This window comes from Pelophylax lessonae, assembly GCF_965119305.1.
Source record: "Pelophylax lessonae genome assembly, chromosome: 2".
In the NCBI taxonomy this organism is placed as follows: domain Eukaryota; kingdom Metazoa; phylum Chordata; class Amphibia; order Anura; family Ranidae; genus Pelophylax; species Pelophylax lessonae.
In genome coordinates, this window is record NC_138769.1 from 563,139,644 (window position 1) to 563,152,774 (window position 13,131).

A 13,131-nucleotide genomic window follows, 5' to 3' on the forward strand; every position below is an offset into this window, starting at 1 on the left:
GGGGGATCAGTGGCAGCAGTGTGGGTGGTGTGGGGGGGTTCAGTGGCAGCAGTGTGGGTGGTGTGGGGGGGTTCAGTGGCAGCAGTGGGGGTGGTGTGGGGGGGATCAGTGGCAGCAGTGGGGGGGGGTCAGTGGCAGCAGTGGGGGTGGATCAGGGGCAGCAGTGGGGGTGGTGTGGGGGGAATCAGCGGCAGCAGTGGGGGTGGTGTAGGAGGGGGATCAGTGGCAGCAGTGGGGTGGTGTGGGGAGGGGGGGGATCAGTGGCAGTGGTGATAGAGGGATGGGATCAGAGTCACTCACTTGCAGATCACTCAATTCCCCCTCCGAGGCTCCTTGTGTGGTGGACGGAGAGCTCCTCCCCTTTCACTCTACTCCCGAGTCCCGACATCTTCCTGCAGAAAGAATGGGTGGAGCCCGTGTGCCACTGCCTATGAGTGCGGGCGGAGAGGATGAGTGCGGGCGGAGAGGATGGGTGGGGCGGGGACTGTGTGCCTGTGAGAGTGCACCAAATGACCAGTGCACTATCTCACGGGCGGCGGCGGGCCCCCTTGCAGAGCGGTGTCACCCTCCCTCCGGTGGACACCCTGGTGCGGTCCGCCCCCCCCCCCCCGCACCCTGCTTGTGACGCCACTGGATAGAATATCTGTCAGAATTGTATTTCAGCAGGGGCGGACTGACAACTCATGGGGCCCCTGGGCAATAGGAGATCATGGGGCCCCTGTGTCCCCATTCACACTTAAGCCACACCCACACAAAGCCCCACCTACATATTGCATTACTCACAAATGCTTTAAAGCAACAATATAAGAAAAGCAGTGTGTCACCGTCTAGCAGCAGTTAAACTGCAAGGAGGGCTGTGTCCAGGGCCGGCACTACCTATAGGCAAGGTAGGCGCCAGCCTAGAGCGCACATCAGTCGGGGGCACTGCCCCCGCGCTAAAACCCCCCCTGGGAAGAAGGACTGCTGGGCACGTGCTGTCAGTGCTCTTTCCTGTGACACTCCGTCTCCCGGCCCCACCGCCGCCTCTTCAAAACGCTGCCAGAGCTGTGTGTTGCTAGGTATTAGAGGCGGAGGTTGGTGGTGTGGCTCACCAGTTGGGGTGGGGCTGTGCGCGTGATGGGGTGGAGAGCTGGCAGAGGTGATCCGAGTTTCGGGCTGCTGCTACCTTGTGTGCTGTCACCTCCGAACAGAGTAAGGAAGCGGCCGGGATGCAGCCTCCTTCATGGAATGTGAGTGGGACCTGTCTGGGGAGATTAGCCTGGAGGGGAGGTGATGAGGGGCAGAGGGGAGAAGTACCTCCTGGGCTCTGTACTGGGGGTCATAGGGCAGAGGGGAGAAGTACCTCCTGGGCTCTGTACTGGGGGTCATAGGGCAGAGGGGAGAAGTATCTCCTGGGCTCTGTACTGGGGGTCATATGGCAGAGGGGACCTGATTGGCAGAAGCAGTCCCCTGACTGTTTGTTGTGACAGTCCAACATGGAACTGTGTGTGTGTTTATTATTATACATTTGTATTCAAAATTATTCAACCCCCCAATGCTTTAAAGGGTTTTAGGGAATATAGTGTACATTTGTAATTGTATTCAGAATGAAATCCTACAAGGACTTCTTAAAGAACCATATGCAACTAAAATGACATCAATTGGTTTTGTAATACAGTAGTAAAATGTGAATTCTTCATTGACACAATTATTCAACCCCTTAAAGACTACCACTCTGAAGAACAGAGGTTCATTGAAGTGTTTCCAATCAGGTATTGAAAACACCTGTGGATGTCAGGGAGCAGCAATAAAGCCTAATAAGCACCAATTAGGCAGCTTTAAAATGACTGTGATACTCAGCTCCTTCTAGACATTTACTGGTGTGGTTACAAACATGGTGAAGTCAAGAGAATGGTCCAGGAAGACAAGAGAAGAGGTGATTACTCTTCACAGGAAGGGCAATGGCTATAAGAAGATTGCAAAGATGTTAAACATACCAAGAGACACCATAGGAAGCATCATTCGCAAATTCAAGGCAAAGGGCACTGTTGAAACGCTACCTGGTCGTGGCAGAAAGAAGATGCTGACTTCGACTGCTGTGTGCTACCTGAAGCGTAGAGTGGAGAAAAGTCTCCGTGTGACTGCTGAGGAACTGAGAAAAGATTTGTCAGATATGGGCACTGAAGTTTCTGCACAGACAATACGGCGCACACTGCGTAATGAAGGCCTCCATGCCAGAACTCCCAGGCGTACCCCCTTGCTGTCTCCAAAGAATAAGAAGAGTCAACTGCAGTATGCCAAAAGTCATGTGGACAAACCACAGAAGTTTTGGGATAGTGTTCTGTGGACTGATGAAACAAAATTAGAACTGTTTCGGCCCATGGATCAACACTATGTTTGGAGGAGGAAGAACAAGGCCTATGAAGAAAAGAACACATTGCCTACTGTGAAGCATGGCGGGGGGTCAATCATGCTTTGGGGCTGTTTTGCTTCTGCAGGTACCGGGAAGCTTCAGCGTGTGCAAGGTACCATGAATTCTCTTCAGTACCAGGAGATATTGGATGACAATGTGATGCAGTCCGTCACAAACCTGTGGCTTGGGAGACGTTGGACCTTTCAACAGGACAATGATCCCAAGCAGTGTCGGCCGATAGGGGGCGCGGGGGCGCAGGGGCGTCCCCCCGTCCCCCCCAAACAAAAAAAGAAAGAAAGTTTAAAAGAAAAAAAAAGTCAAATTTTCGTCCACTAGGGGCGCCGGACTGTGTCCTGGGTATAGGGGTGGTTTTGACTGGGTATAGGGGGGGTTTTGACCCCACCCTCGGCCAGCAGGGGTGCCGATTGGCGCTCTTCAGGGGGTCATCGGGGCGCAGAGCAATGCGCCCCGACGCCTCCCACTTTTCTGATGTCCGGGCTGTGATTGGTCCAGACTCCAGCCTGGACCAATCACAGTAGGACATCATCTGGTGAAGTGTGTCGCGCAGCCAGCAGCAGTGGAGAAGACGTCCCATCCGCAACTCCGCACTGGGCAGGCACTCAGACCGACGAGGCGACGACTCGAGTCACTCACCACTCACCGTCACCAGGAGGACCAGTCCAGGAGCCTGGAGCAGGAGGACTGGAGACAGACGGAGTCGCAGACCAGTCCAGGACTCGGGGAGTCGGATCGGGCGGCCGCGGGCCGGGCCTTCTTCTTCGTGGATGTGGAATCGTGGACGGACGGGACGGCGTCGGCAGCACTGCAGAGACGAGACCGTCACCGCATCCATCCGGATCCAGACCAGGCCGCAGCCGCGCACCAGAAATTCCACAGGCCGCGGCGCGCAGCGTGAGGTGAGGAAGAGCGGTCCAGCGGAGGTCATCTGGAACGGTGGAACCAGTCGGTCATGGTCGGACTCCAGCCCTGTGTGCAGCAGCCCGGTAATAGTAAGTGAGTCCTCAGGCCTCTGTGACTGTCCCCAAAACAAATTGCTGTGCAATGGGCAGCCATTACCAAATTCGATTGCCAGCCATTGCCAATTTGCCATGCCATGATGCCCTCCATGATGATGAAGCACAGCAGCACTTGAGCACTAGTCTGGTGGTCTGGGCCCGGCCTGGGTAACTTAATAAATCTTGCAACGTGACCTGCCTGTACCTACCTGTTCTGGCCTGGCCTGGGTCCATCCATCCATCCATCATTGATGGATGGACCCAGGCCAGGCCAGAACAGGTAGGTACAGGCAGGTCACGGTGCAAGATTTATCAAGTTACCCAGGCCGGGCCCAGACCACAGTGTGCAGATATCATTATATATATCATCATGGATGGATGGATGGATGGATCATCCATCCATCATGATATATATAATGATATCTGCACACTGTGGTCTGGGCCCGGCCTGGGTAACTTGATATTATTCTTGCACCGTGACCTCACCTGCCTGTACCTACCTGTTTTCCCCTGGCCTGGGTCCATCCATCCATGATGATAATGCTATCTGCACTCTGGTCTGGGCCCGGCCTGGGTAACTTGATAAATCTTGCACCGTGACCTGCCTGTACTACCTACCTGTTCTGGCCTGGCCTGGGTCCATCCATCCATCATGGATGGATGGACCCAGGCCAGGCCAGAACAGGTAGGTACAGGCAGGTCACGGTGCAAGAATAATATCAAGTTACCCAGGCCGGGCCCAGACCAGAGTGTGCAGATATCATTATATATATATCATCATGGATGGATGGATGGATAAAAGGGGCATGTATGCTGGTCACTACATTGAAAGGGTGCCTGTACGCTTGTCACTACATTGAAAGGGGGCATGTACGCTTGTCACTGCATTGAAAGGGGGCATGTATGCTGGTCACTGCATTGAAAGGGGGCACGAACGCTGGTCACTGCATTGAAAGGGGGCACGTACGCTTGTCACTGCATTGAAAGGGGGCCTGTACGCTTGTCGCTGCATTGAAAGGGGGCCTGTACGCTGGTCGCTACATTGAAAGGGGGCATGTACGCTGGTCGCTACATTGAAAGGGGGCATGTACGCTGGTCGCTACATTGAAAGGGGGCATGTACGCTGGTCGCTGCATTGAAAGGGGGCATGTACGCTGGTCACTGCATTGAAAGGGGGCATGTACGCTGGTCACTGCATTGAAAGGGGGCATGTACGCTGGTCGCTACATTGAAAGGGGGCATGTACGCTGGTCGCTGCATTGAAAGGGGGCATGTACGCTGGTCGCTGCATTGAAAGGGGGCCTGTACTGTGGGATTAGTGCCAGGGGGCCTGTACTGTGGGGTTTGTGCTAGGGGATCTGTACTGTGGGGTTTGTGCTAGGGGGCCTGTACTGTGGGGTTTGTGATAGGGGGCCTGTACAGTGGGGTTTGTGCTAGGGGGCCTGTACTGTGGGGTTTGTGCTAGGGGGGCTGTACTGTGGGGTTTGTGCTAGGGGGCCTGTACTGTGGGGTTTGTGCTAGGGGGCCTGTACTGTGGGGTTTGTGCTAGGGGGGCTGTGTACTGTGGGATTAGTGCTAGGGGGCCTGTGTACTGTGGGATTAGTGCTAGGGGGCCTGTACTGTGGGATTAGTGCTAGGGGGCCTGTACTGTGGGATTAGTGCTAGGGGGCCTGTACTGTGGGATTAGTGCTAGGGGGCCTGTACTGTGGGGTTTGTGCTAGGGGGTCTGTACTGTGGGGTTTGTGCCACTCTCAGTCAGTGTATCCCATAATAGGGTGTCTCTCACAGTATATGCCATAATAGGGCCCCTGCTCCCTATTATAGGATATACTAGTACTGAGAGACCCCTTAATATGTGATATATTGGGAGAATTTGTTCACGCAAGCAAAATACAGGGGACAAAATGGGTGGAGTCTATAAGGGGTGGGGCCAAAATATAAGGGCGGGGTCTTGCGCCCCCCCATCTTAAAACTTCACCAGCCGCCACTGATCCCAAGCATACCTCCAAGTCCACTAGAGCATGGTTGCAGATTAAAGGCTGGAACATTTTGGAGTGGCCATCACAGTCACCAGACTTAAATCCGATTGAGAACCTCTGGTGGGACTTAAAGAAAGCAGTTGCAGTGCACAAGCCTAAGAATGTGACAGAACTGGAGGCTTTTGCCCATGACGAATGGGCGAAGATACCCGTAGATCGCTGCAAGACACTTGTGTCAAGCTATGCTTCACGTTTAAAAGCTGTTATAACTGTAAAAGGATGTTGTACTAAGTACTAAGATTGAATGTCACTTGGGGGTTGAATAAAACTGATAATGATGTGAGCACAGAAAAGACATTTGTGGCTATTTCATTATAAATGTTATGTTATATTTGTCTGACCTACACGTGCCTCTTTGATTTAATTGTAAGCAGGATGACTGAATGATCAAAATCAATGTCAAACTGGCCAAAACAATAAAATTCAGTGGGGGTTGAATAATTTTGAATACAACTGTATGTAGAATACCATAGAAATCCCCTGAACACAGTAATATACTCTGATTATGGAACAACATAGGGGAAGCCTTCCATATACTACCCTATACCTGTCTGTATACATCCCCAGCCTGTCCGCAACCCCCCAGCCAGTCCGTATACCACCCCAGCCAGTCCGTATACCACCCCAGCCTGTCCGTACACATCCCCAGCCTGTCAACATACCACCCCAGCCTGTCCGTATACTACCCCAGCCTGTCCGTACACATCCCCAGCCTGTCCATACACATCCCCAGCCTGTCAACATACCACCCAAGCCTGTCCGTATACAACCCCAGCCTGTCCATATACCACCCCAGCCTGTCCGTATACCACCCCAGCCTGTCAACATACCACCCCAGCCTGTCCGTATACTACCCCAGTCCCCAGCCTGTCCGTATACTACCCCAGCCTGTCCGTATACCACCCAGCCTGTCAACATACCACCCCAGCCTGTCCATACACATCCCCAGCCTGTCCGTATACCACCCCAGCCTGTCCGTACACATCCCCAGCTCCTCTCCTCTCTAAGATTAGAGGTCTGTTTAGAACCCTGGTATATCACCAAAGCCTCCCAACTGGGCTCCTAAAAAAAAGTTGTATAAAGTAATAAAAAATAATATTGTAAAACAAAATAATAAAATAAATTGGTAAAAAAATTAACAAAAATAAAAGACTACTGACCCCATCCACTGCCCTATTGACACCGTCCACTGCCCTACTGACACCGTCCACTGCCCTACTGACACCGCCCACTGCCCTGCGGACGCTGTCCATGGCCTTACTGACACGATCCATTGCCCTACTGACTGACACTACCAGGGTTGCAAAGGTCGCATATGCGACCAGGTTTTGGTGTTTTGCTACCGTGGGGGGGGCCAAAACAGCAGGAAGGAGATCCGCTACAGAACATGTGAAAAGGTCCTACTGTTGGATTGTAATAAAGAAACCTGAAATGGGAGCAAATGGCCTCAGGAATCAGTGGGATGGGCCCAGGCTGGGGGTCAGGGGGGGCCCCATGGGTTCTTGCACTGGGGCCCTGAAAGTTCTAGTTACGCCTCTGAAATTAAATACATGTAAATACATACATGAAAATGTGTAACGTGTTAAAAAATATGAAAAAAATTCATGACAACTCCATAAAGCATAAAAATGACATTTAGTGTCCAAATAATTAATTGTGAAAAAGAAAAATATATAAAAAACGAGTTCCGTGAACCAAATCACAGTAAAGTTAATCCAGTGATCCATCCACCTGATGTGCAACCACCAACATATAATAAGGATGCCTGCTTACCAGAAAAACGGCGGCCTCCAAACTAATGAAGAGCCCCACAACACTTTAGCAGGTAAGTATCCACGATAGGACAAGCATCGGCAGTGTGTATTCAGGCGTGTGTCCAATAGAACGATACTCAGAATTAAATGAATGAACAGATCATAGCTCAACCCAATCAGGCAATAAAACTTTTATTTAAAAAGTAATACACTTACAGACTGGAAATAGGAAACACGTATAAAAACATCCTTGCAAGTGGGAGAAAGCAAAGGATGGCGTTCCTGGTGTATAAAAGCTGGCTGCAGAGCGTATTGACATCACGTCTGGTCTCACCCAACGTGTTTCATCATATGTTTGACATCCTCAGTGGCGTTGGGGGTGACGTCAAACATATGACGAAACGCATTGGATGGGACCAGACGGGACGTCACTACGCTCTGGAGCTAGCTTGTATACACCAGGAACGCCATCCCTTGATTTCTCCTGCTTGCAAGGATATTTTTATACGTGTTACCTATTTCCAGTCTGTAAGTGTATTACTTTTTAAACAAACGTTTTATTGCCTGATTGGGTTGCGCTATGATCTGTTCATTCCTTTAATTCTGGGTATCATTCTATTGGACACTCACCTGAATACACACTGCCGATGCTTGTCTTATTGTGGATACTTACCTGCTAAAGTGTTGTGGGGCTCTCCATTAATTTGGAGGCCGCCGTTTTTCTGGTAAGCAGGCATCCTTATTATATGTTGGTGGTTGCACATCAGGTGGATGGATCACTGGATTAATTCCTTTTCTCATATGCACATTGGAACTTTATGGTGATTTGGATCACGGAATTCGTTTTTTATATATTTTTCTTTTTCACAATTATTTGGACACTATGTAATTTTTATGCTTCATGGATTTGTCATTAATTTTTTCATATTTTTTAACTCGTGTTACATATTTTTATGTATGAATTTATTTAAAAATGTATTTAATTTTTTTTATATTCATTTGCATTTATCACAAATTTATATTCTAAGTCTTTTGCACTAGGCACTTTATAATCATGTACAACCATTTCTAGCGCTGCACTTTTTTTTTTGTCTATGTTAAGCTTAGTACACAGGGGCCAAATGTCGGGCAGCGATGGCCGGTTCAATATAACCCGGTCGACATTCGGCCCATGTGTACTGGAGTCAGCCTGGCTTTTGTCAAAGGGGATGACCAAAAAAAGGTCTGCCATATGGCACCAGATCAGCGCTTTTAGCCACTGGCTGGAAACGCTGACTGAAGCATTCTAAGGGGGGGGGGGTCCCACTGTCAGATCACATAAGCTCAACAGGGGAGGTTTCTGTACCAACATTGGATTGTTAGTATAGAGGCTCTGACCTAAGCTCAGTTTTTTTTTTTTTTTTTCCATTAGCCCATCGGGTTGAAAAAAAAACTAGTAGTGTGTACTAGGCTTTACCATTAGTGGCAGCATGGACTTTTGCACACATTCCTGGCTACCACTGCAATTGGGAGTGTGTTTACGTTTGTCAAGTCGACTGCTGGCTTTTTGCTGGAATAAATTCAGGTGGCTGAAATGGCACCTGATCACTTTCACATCTCTCATAAGTTGCTGCTGTTTGCCATGTATCTCAGGGCCCTGCTCGTTCTGGGATAGGCATGGTGGGAGTCAGCTGCAAAAGAAAACAAGGAATACGTCATTTCTATGTTACGTGTGGTCATTTTCTGACCACTGTGGCTGGGGAAGCAGCTGATCAAGTACAGTCTGTGCTATGATCTGTTTACATCCATTTGCCCATAGAAATACATTTTGTTTTTCATCTATTCAAGGGATGGATGAAAATGGACAGACGGAATGCCTGTGTGAAAGAGGCCTGAGCAGTGGTTTCTGGGGCAGTTCTGGTGTTTGGGGTTTACTTCAAGCTTAAGTTTACTTAAAAGGAAAAAAAAATAAGAACAAGGCACATTGCATACCTTCAGTGGGACCCATCCCTTTTGCAGGTATGTCCTCGTTTAGCAGAAATCTTCCTCCGCCATTGCAACCCCACCCCCCATATTCTTACAATGTTTTTTAATAGGACTAAGGCCGGGTTCACACTGGTGCAATGTGGGAACCACAGTGATTCCTGTGCGGGTTCCTGCATCGCATCTGATTGGTTTCAGTTCGCAGAACGCAGTGCCAACTGTAAAATCAGATGGAATCAGATCGCATTAGTCTGAACACCCATGCAATCCGATTCCAGTGCATACAAAAAAAGGGTCCTGTACCATTTTGGTGCGACTGCGATGTGATTTCAGCCATACACACTGTATGGCTAAATTTGCATCGCACAGACATTGCATGTGATGTGAACAGCAATGCGGTGTGAATCACATGCAATGTCTGGCATTACATAGGTTTGAACCCAGCCTAAAGGCTCATACACACTTGACGAAAATCGGACGAATTATCCTCCGATTTCTCTCTCTCATGCTAAGCGGTCATAACCGTTTTTGACAGTGCATAATGTTCACAAATTTCTTGTCCAATTTTTGTTCCTTGACTTCCGGGTCGTCAACGACTTCAGATCATGCGCGGTCTTTCGTATCCGATTTTTCGCAGACGTACAGCATACACATTAAACGAAAATTGGTTGTCTGGGGACGGACAATAAAAATTTTGGTGTTTGTCCCTCCGTTTTTTTTCGTTGAAAATGTCGACATCGGCTGCTGAAAGTTGTGTACACACTAGCCGAAAATCGTGCGATTTTACCTCGGACGGGAATTTTCATCAGATTTTCTACTAGTGTGTACCCCACCTTAAGGGTCTTGTCATCGGGACTCGGCCTAGCTCTTCCATTCATAGAAGTCCTACTACAGCTTCTGTCAACGAAACACGATCTATGCATGGAGGGGGGCGGACCTTTCAATCATTCAGCCATCCTTCTTTCATAGTTCACTTTCATTTATAGAAGCTAAAGTTTTTTGCGCTATTTTTTTATATTTTGTGCACTTAGGCTTTAAAGCATGAAAAAATATAATTACTATATATTTGCAATACTTGCACATTTCTTCCCTTAAACACACTACAGGTACAGAAAAATACAGTAAAGCCCCGTACACACGTACCGATGGTCGGCTTACAAATGTTCCTCTTTTCTCCCCGGGATGTCGGTGTCTGCTGAAAAGTGCAAAGACAGCACAAGGACAGCACAAGAATTTTGTCCGCCGACTGCAGAAGTGATGTCATGTAATGGTTAACTTTCCCTGTGTTTTCTATTTTCTGAGCATGCCCAGTCTTGCAAATCTGCGGTCTGTCGGCCGAATTGTGTACTGACAGGCGAACAATCGTCCGTTCTGGTGTCGGCATACAAAAATTTTCATGTTTGCAAGAAAGACTTTTGTCCGCGGATTGTGCGCAGACATCTGTCGGAGGCACCATACTAACACGCGTACAATCGGCAGAACCTTCGTCCACCGACGTTTGTATGCCGACGATCGGTACGTGTGTACGGGCCTTAACTGTTGATTTGTCTAAAATATAGTGTGTTCTTACCTTACTCTTTGAGATGACAACACAGTGTATTATCAGATTTTAAATTCTTGGCATGTGTTTTCTGCCTCGCCTACTTCAATAATGATGGATTTCAAAGAACAAAAATCTCTCCTCATCTCCATAATGGCTTCATATGCAGAAACAAGAGTTCACAGGATATTTTATGAAACCAATATAACAAAATGCTTTAATGGTTATTTTCAGACCAAAGAGGAGCGAATAAAAGAAACTGATTTTGAGGGATTACTTATATTTTTAACTTCAGAGTAAATCTGGAGCTGGAGCTCAATTGCTGGAATCACTTAGGCGCCTGTGCTAGCAAACGTGGAACACTGCCAACCCTATTCATGCCCCATAAGTACAACAACTGTTCTCTGCAGTCCATAGATTTTTATACACTCCAATGAGTCTATACCAATTTGCCTACCAGCCAAGAAAGCAAGAGATGTCAACAGGTGGACAGACCCAGGGTTTTATAATATTTGAAACCCCATGTAAGCAGATGGATAGTTTGCTAAAGGCCTGTATATACTTGCCACTGTATTTTTCATCAAAAGAAATATATGGTAACAGCATACGATTACATTTTAAAACATCAGCATTGTATGAATACAAACACAATAAATGGTAATAATAATAATAGTTATTTATTTATTTTTTAATAGTTATTTATTTATTAATAGTTATTTTTAACAATCCAATATAAGCTTACTTGAAAAATCTCCTTTCATCTTGTAAGTGCTGTTCATTTACTGGCCATCTCTTTCTACAACTTCATGGATTCCCTGCATGCTTTGCAGATTCTCCTCTGGTCATTCCTTTGGTTTGTTTTGGATTTCTATATATCCCATGATACCTTGCTGCCTGCAAGTATTGATTCCTGTACTGACTCCACCTCCTGAAACTCCTCCTCTCAGCACCTCTATAGTTCAGAAGGCAGGCTCTGTGAAATGTGTGACACATTAAAGAGGTTGTAAACCCTCTTGTATAACTTTTACCTATAGGTAAGCCTATATTAAGGCTTACCTATAGGTGCTATAAATATCTCTCAAACTTGCACCGTTTAGGAGATATTTACAGCGCAAACTGCCGATGACGTCATTGGCGCAGGCGCTCTGAGGGAACGGCCACCCGTGCCGTTCCTTCAGAGCTCAGTGCCGTGAACGGCGGCTCCCGCGCGCATGCGCGGGAGTGATGTAATCGCGCCTCCGGCCAATCAGATGGCCGGAGGACGCGAACCCGGAAGCGGGACGGCAGGACATGTCGCCGTCCTGTCGCTGAGGTGGCGGCACGGCGGGGGCTTCGTTTTAAGGTAAGTACTACATAATGAGCTAGTATGCGATGCATACTAGCTCATTATGCCTTTCTCTTTACAGGGCTTTTTTTTTCTCGGATTTTTTTTTGGACTTTACTTCCTCTTTAACTACGTCACAGAATTCAAGAAAGAAAATGTGTGGGGATCTTCACAAATAAGTTTACTGACTTCAAGATCGTTCGGAATAGAATAAGACTGTTGGAGTTATGTTTTCTTTAAACTGTATATAGTCATGCGTAATTGAATGTTGGAGTTTTACTTTAGCTTTTAATTTTACTGAAAATCTCTCTGTTTGTAACTTAGAAACAATGGGAGGAAATTTACATCCTCAACAGCAAAAATGTCTGAGTTGTGAGAATATTTTTTGGTCACACAGTATTTTTGCTATTCTGAGATGTTTCTTTCCCGTTTACTTTATATTTTTACCATAGATGCACTTTAAATACAGTTTTCATCTTTTTTTTTTTTTGTATGCACTCCAGTGTTGCCTGCACAACAATACTCTGGACCAGCTTCCTGAAATTTACAATGGTGGACCACACTTGTGCAAAATGTCGGCACAGCTGCAGGTGTGCCATCTCTACCCCAGGGGCTCATGTGAAAGGGTGACAACACTGCTTAGAGACAGTTGTCACCCCCTAACAGAAGTGTATGGACGCAGATCTTCAAAGCCGGTTCACCAGGTATTAATTCAAGGAAACCTGAAGATTTATAGAACAACTTTTGAAATTACAAACGCTACAGGACCTTTAATTTCAGTAATTTACTGATATTTTCATATTTATTGGCTTTAACCTGGAAATACTGCCACTAGGCTCATTTCACAAAAGTTAAGGCACTCTATCTTAGCCATGTGACTACAATTTTGAAATCTTAATGTTTTTTTGAAAATAAGTAAACTAAGGTTCTTTTTTGATGGGTTTTGGGATTTTGTTGATGGAAAAAATGTTATCAGTTTGAGACGCTTCTGAGATCATCCAGAATGAACTGACGGGTATTTGACCTGCAACAAAGAAACTGGCCCCACTCCAATGTCAAGCTTCACCAAACTTTATTAATCCAGGACAGGAAGTCCATCCAGAC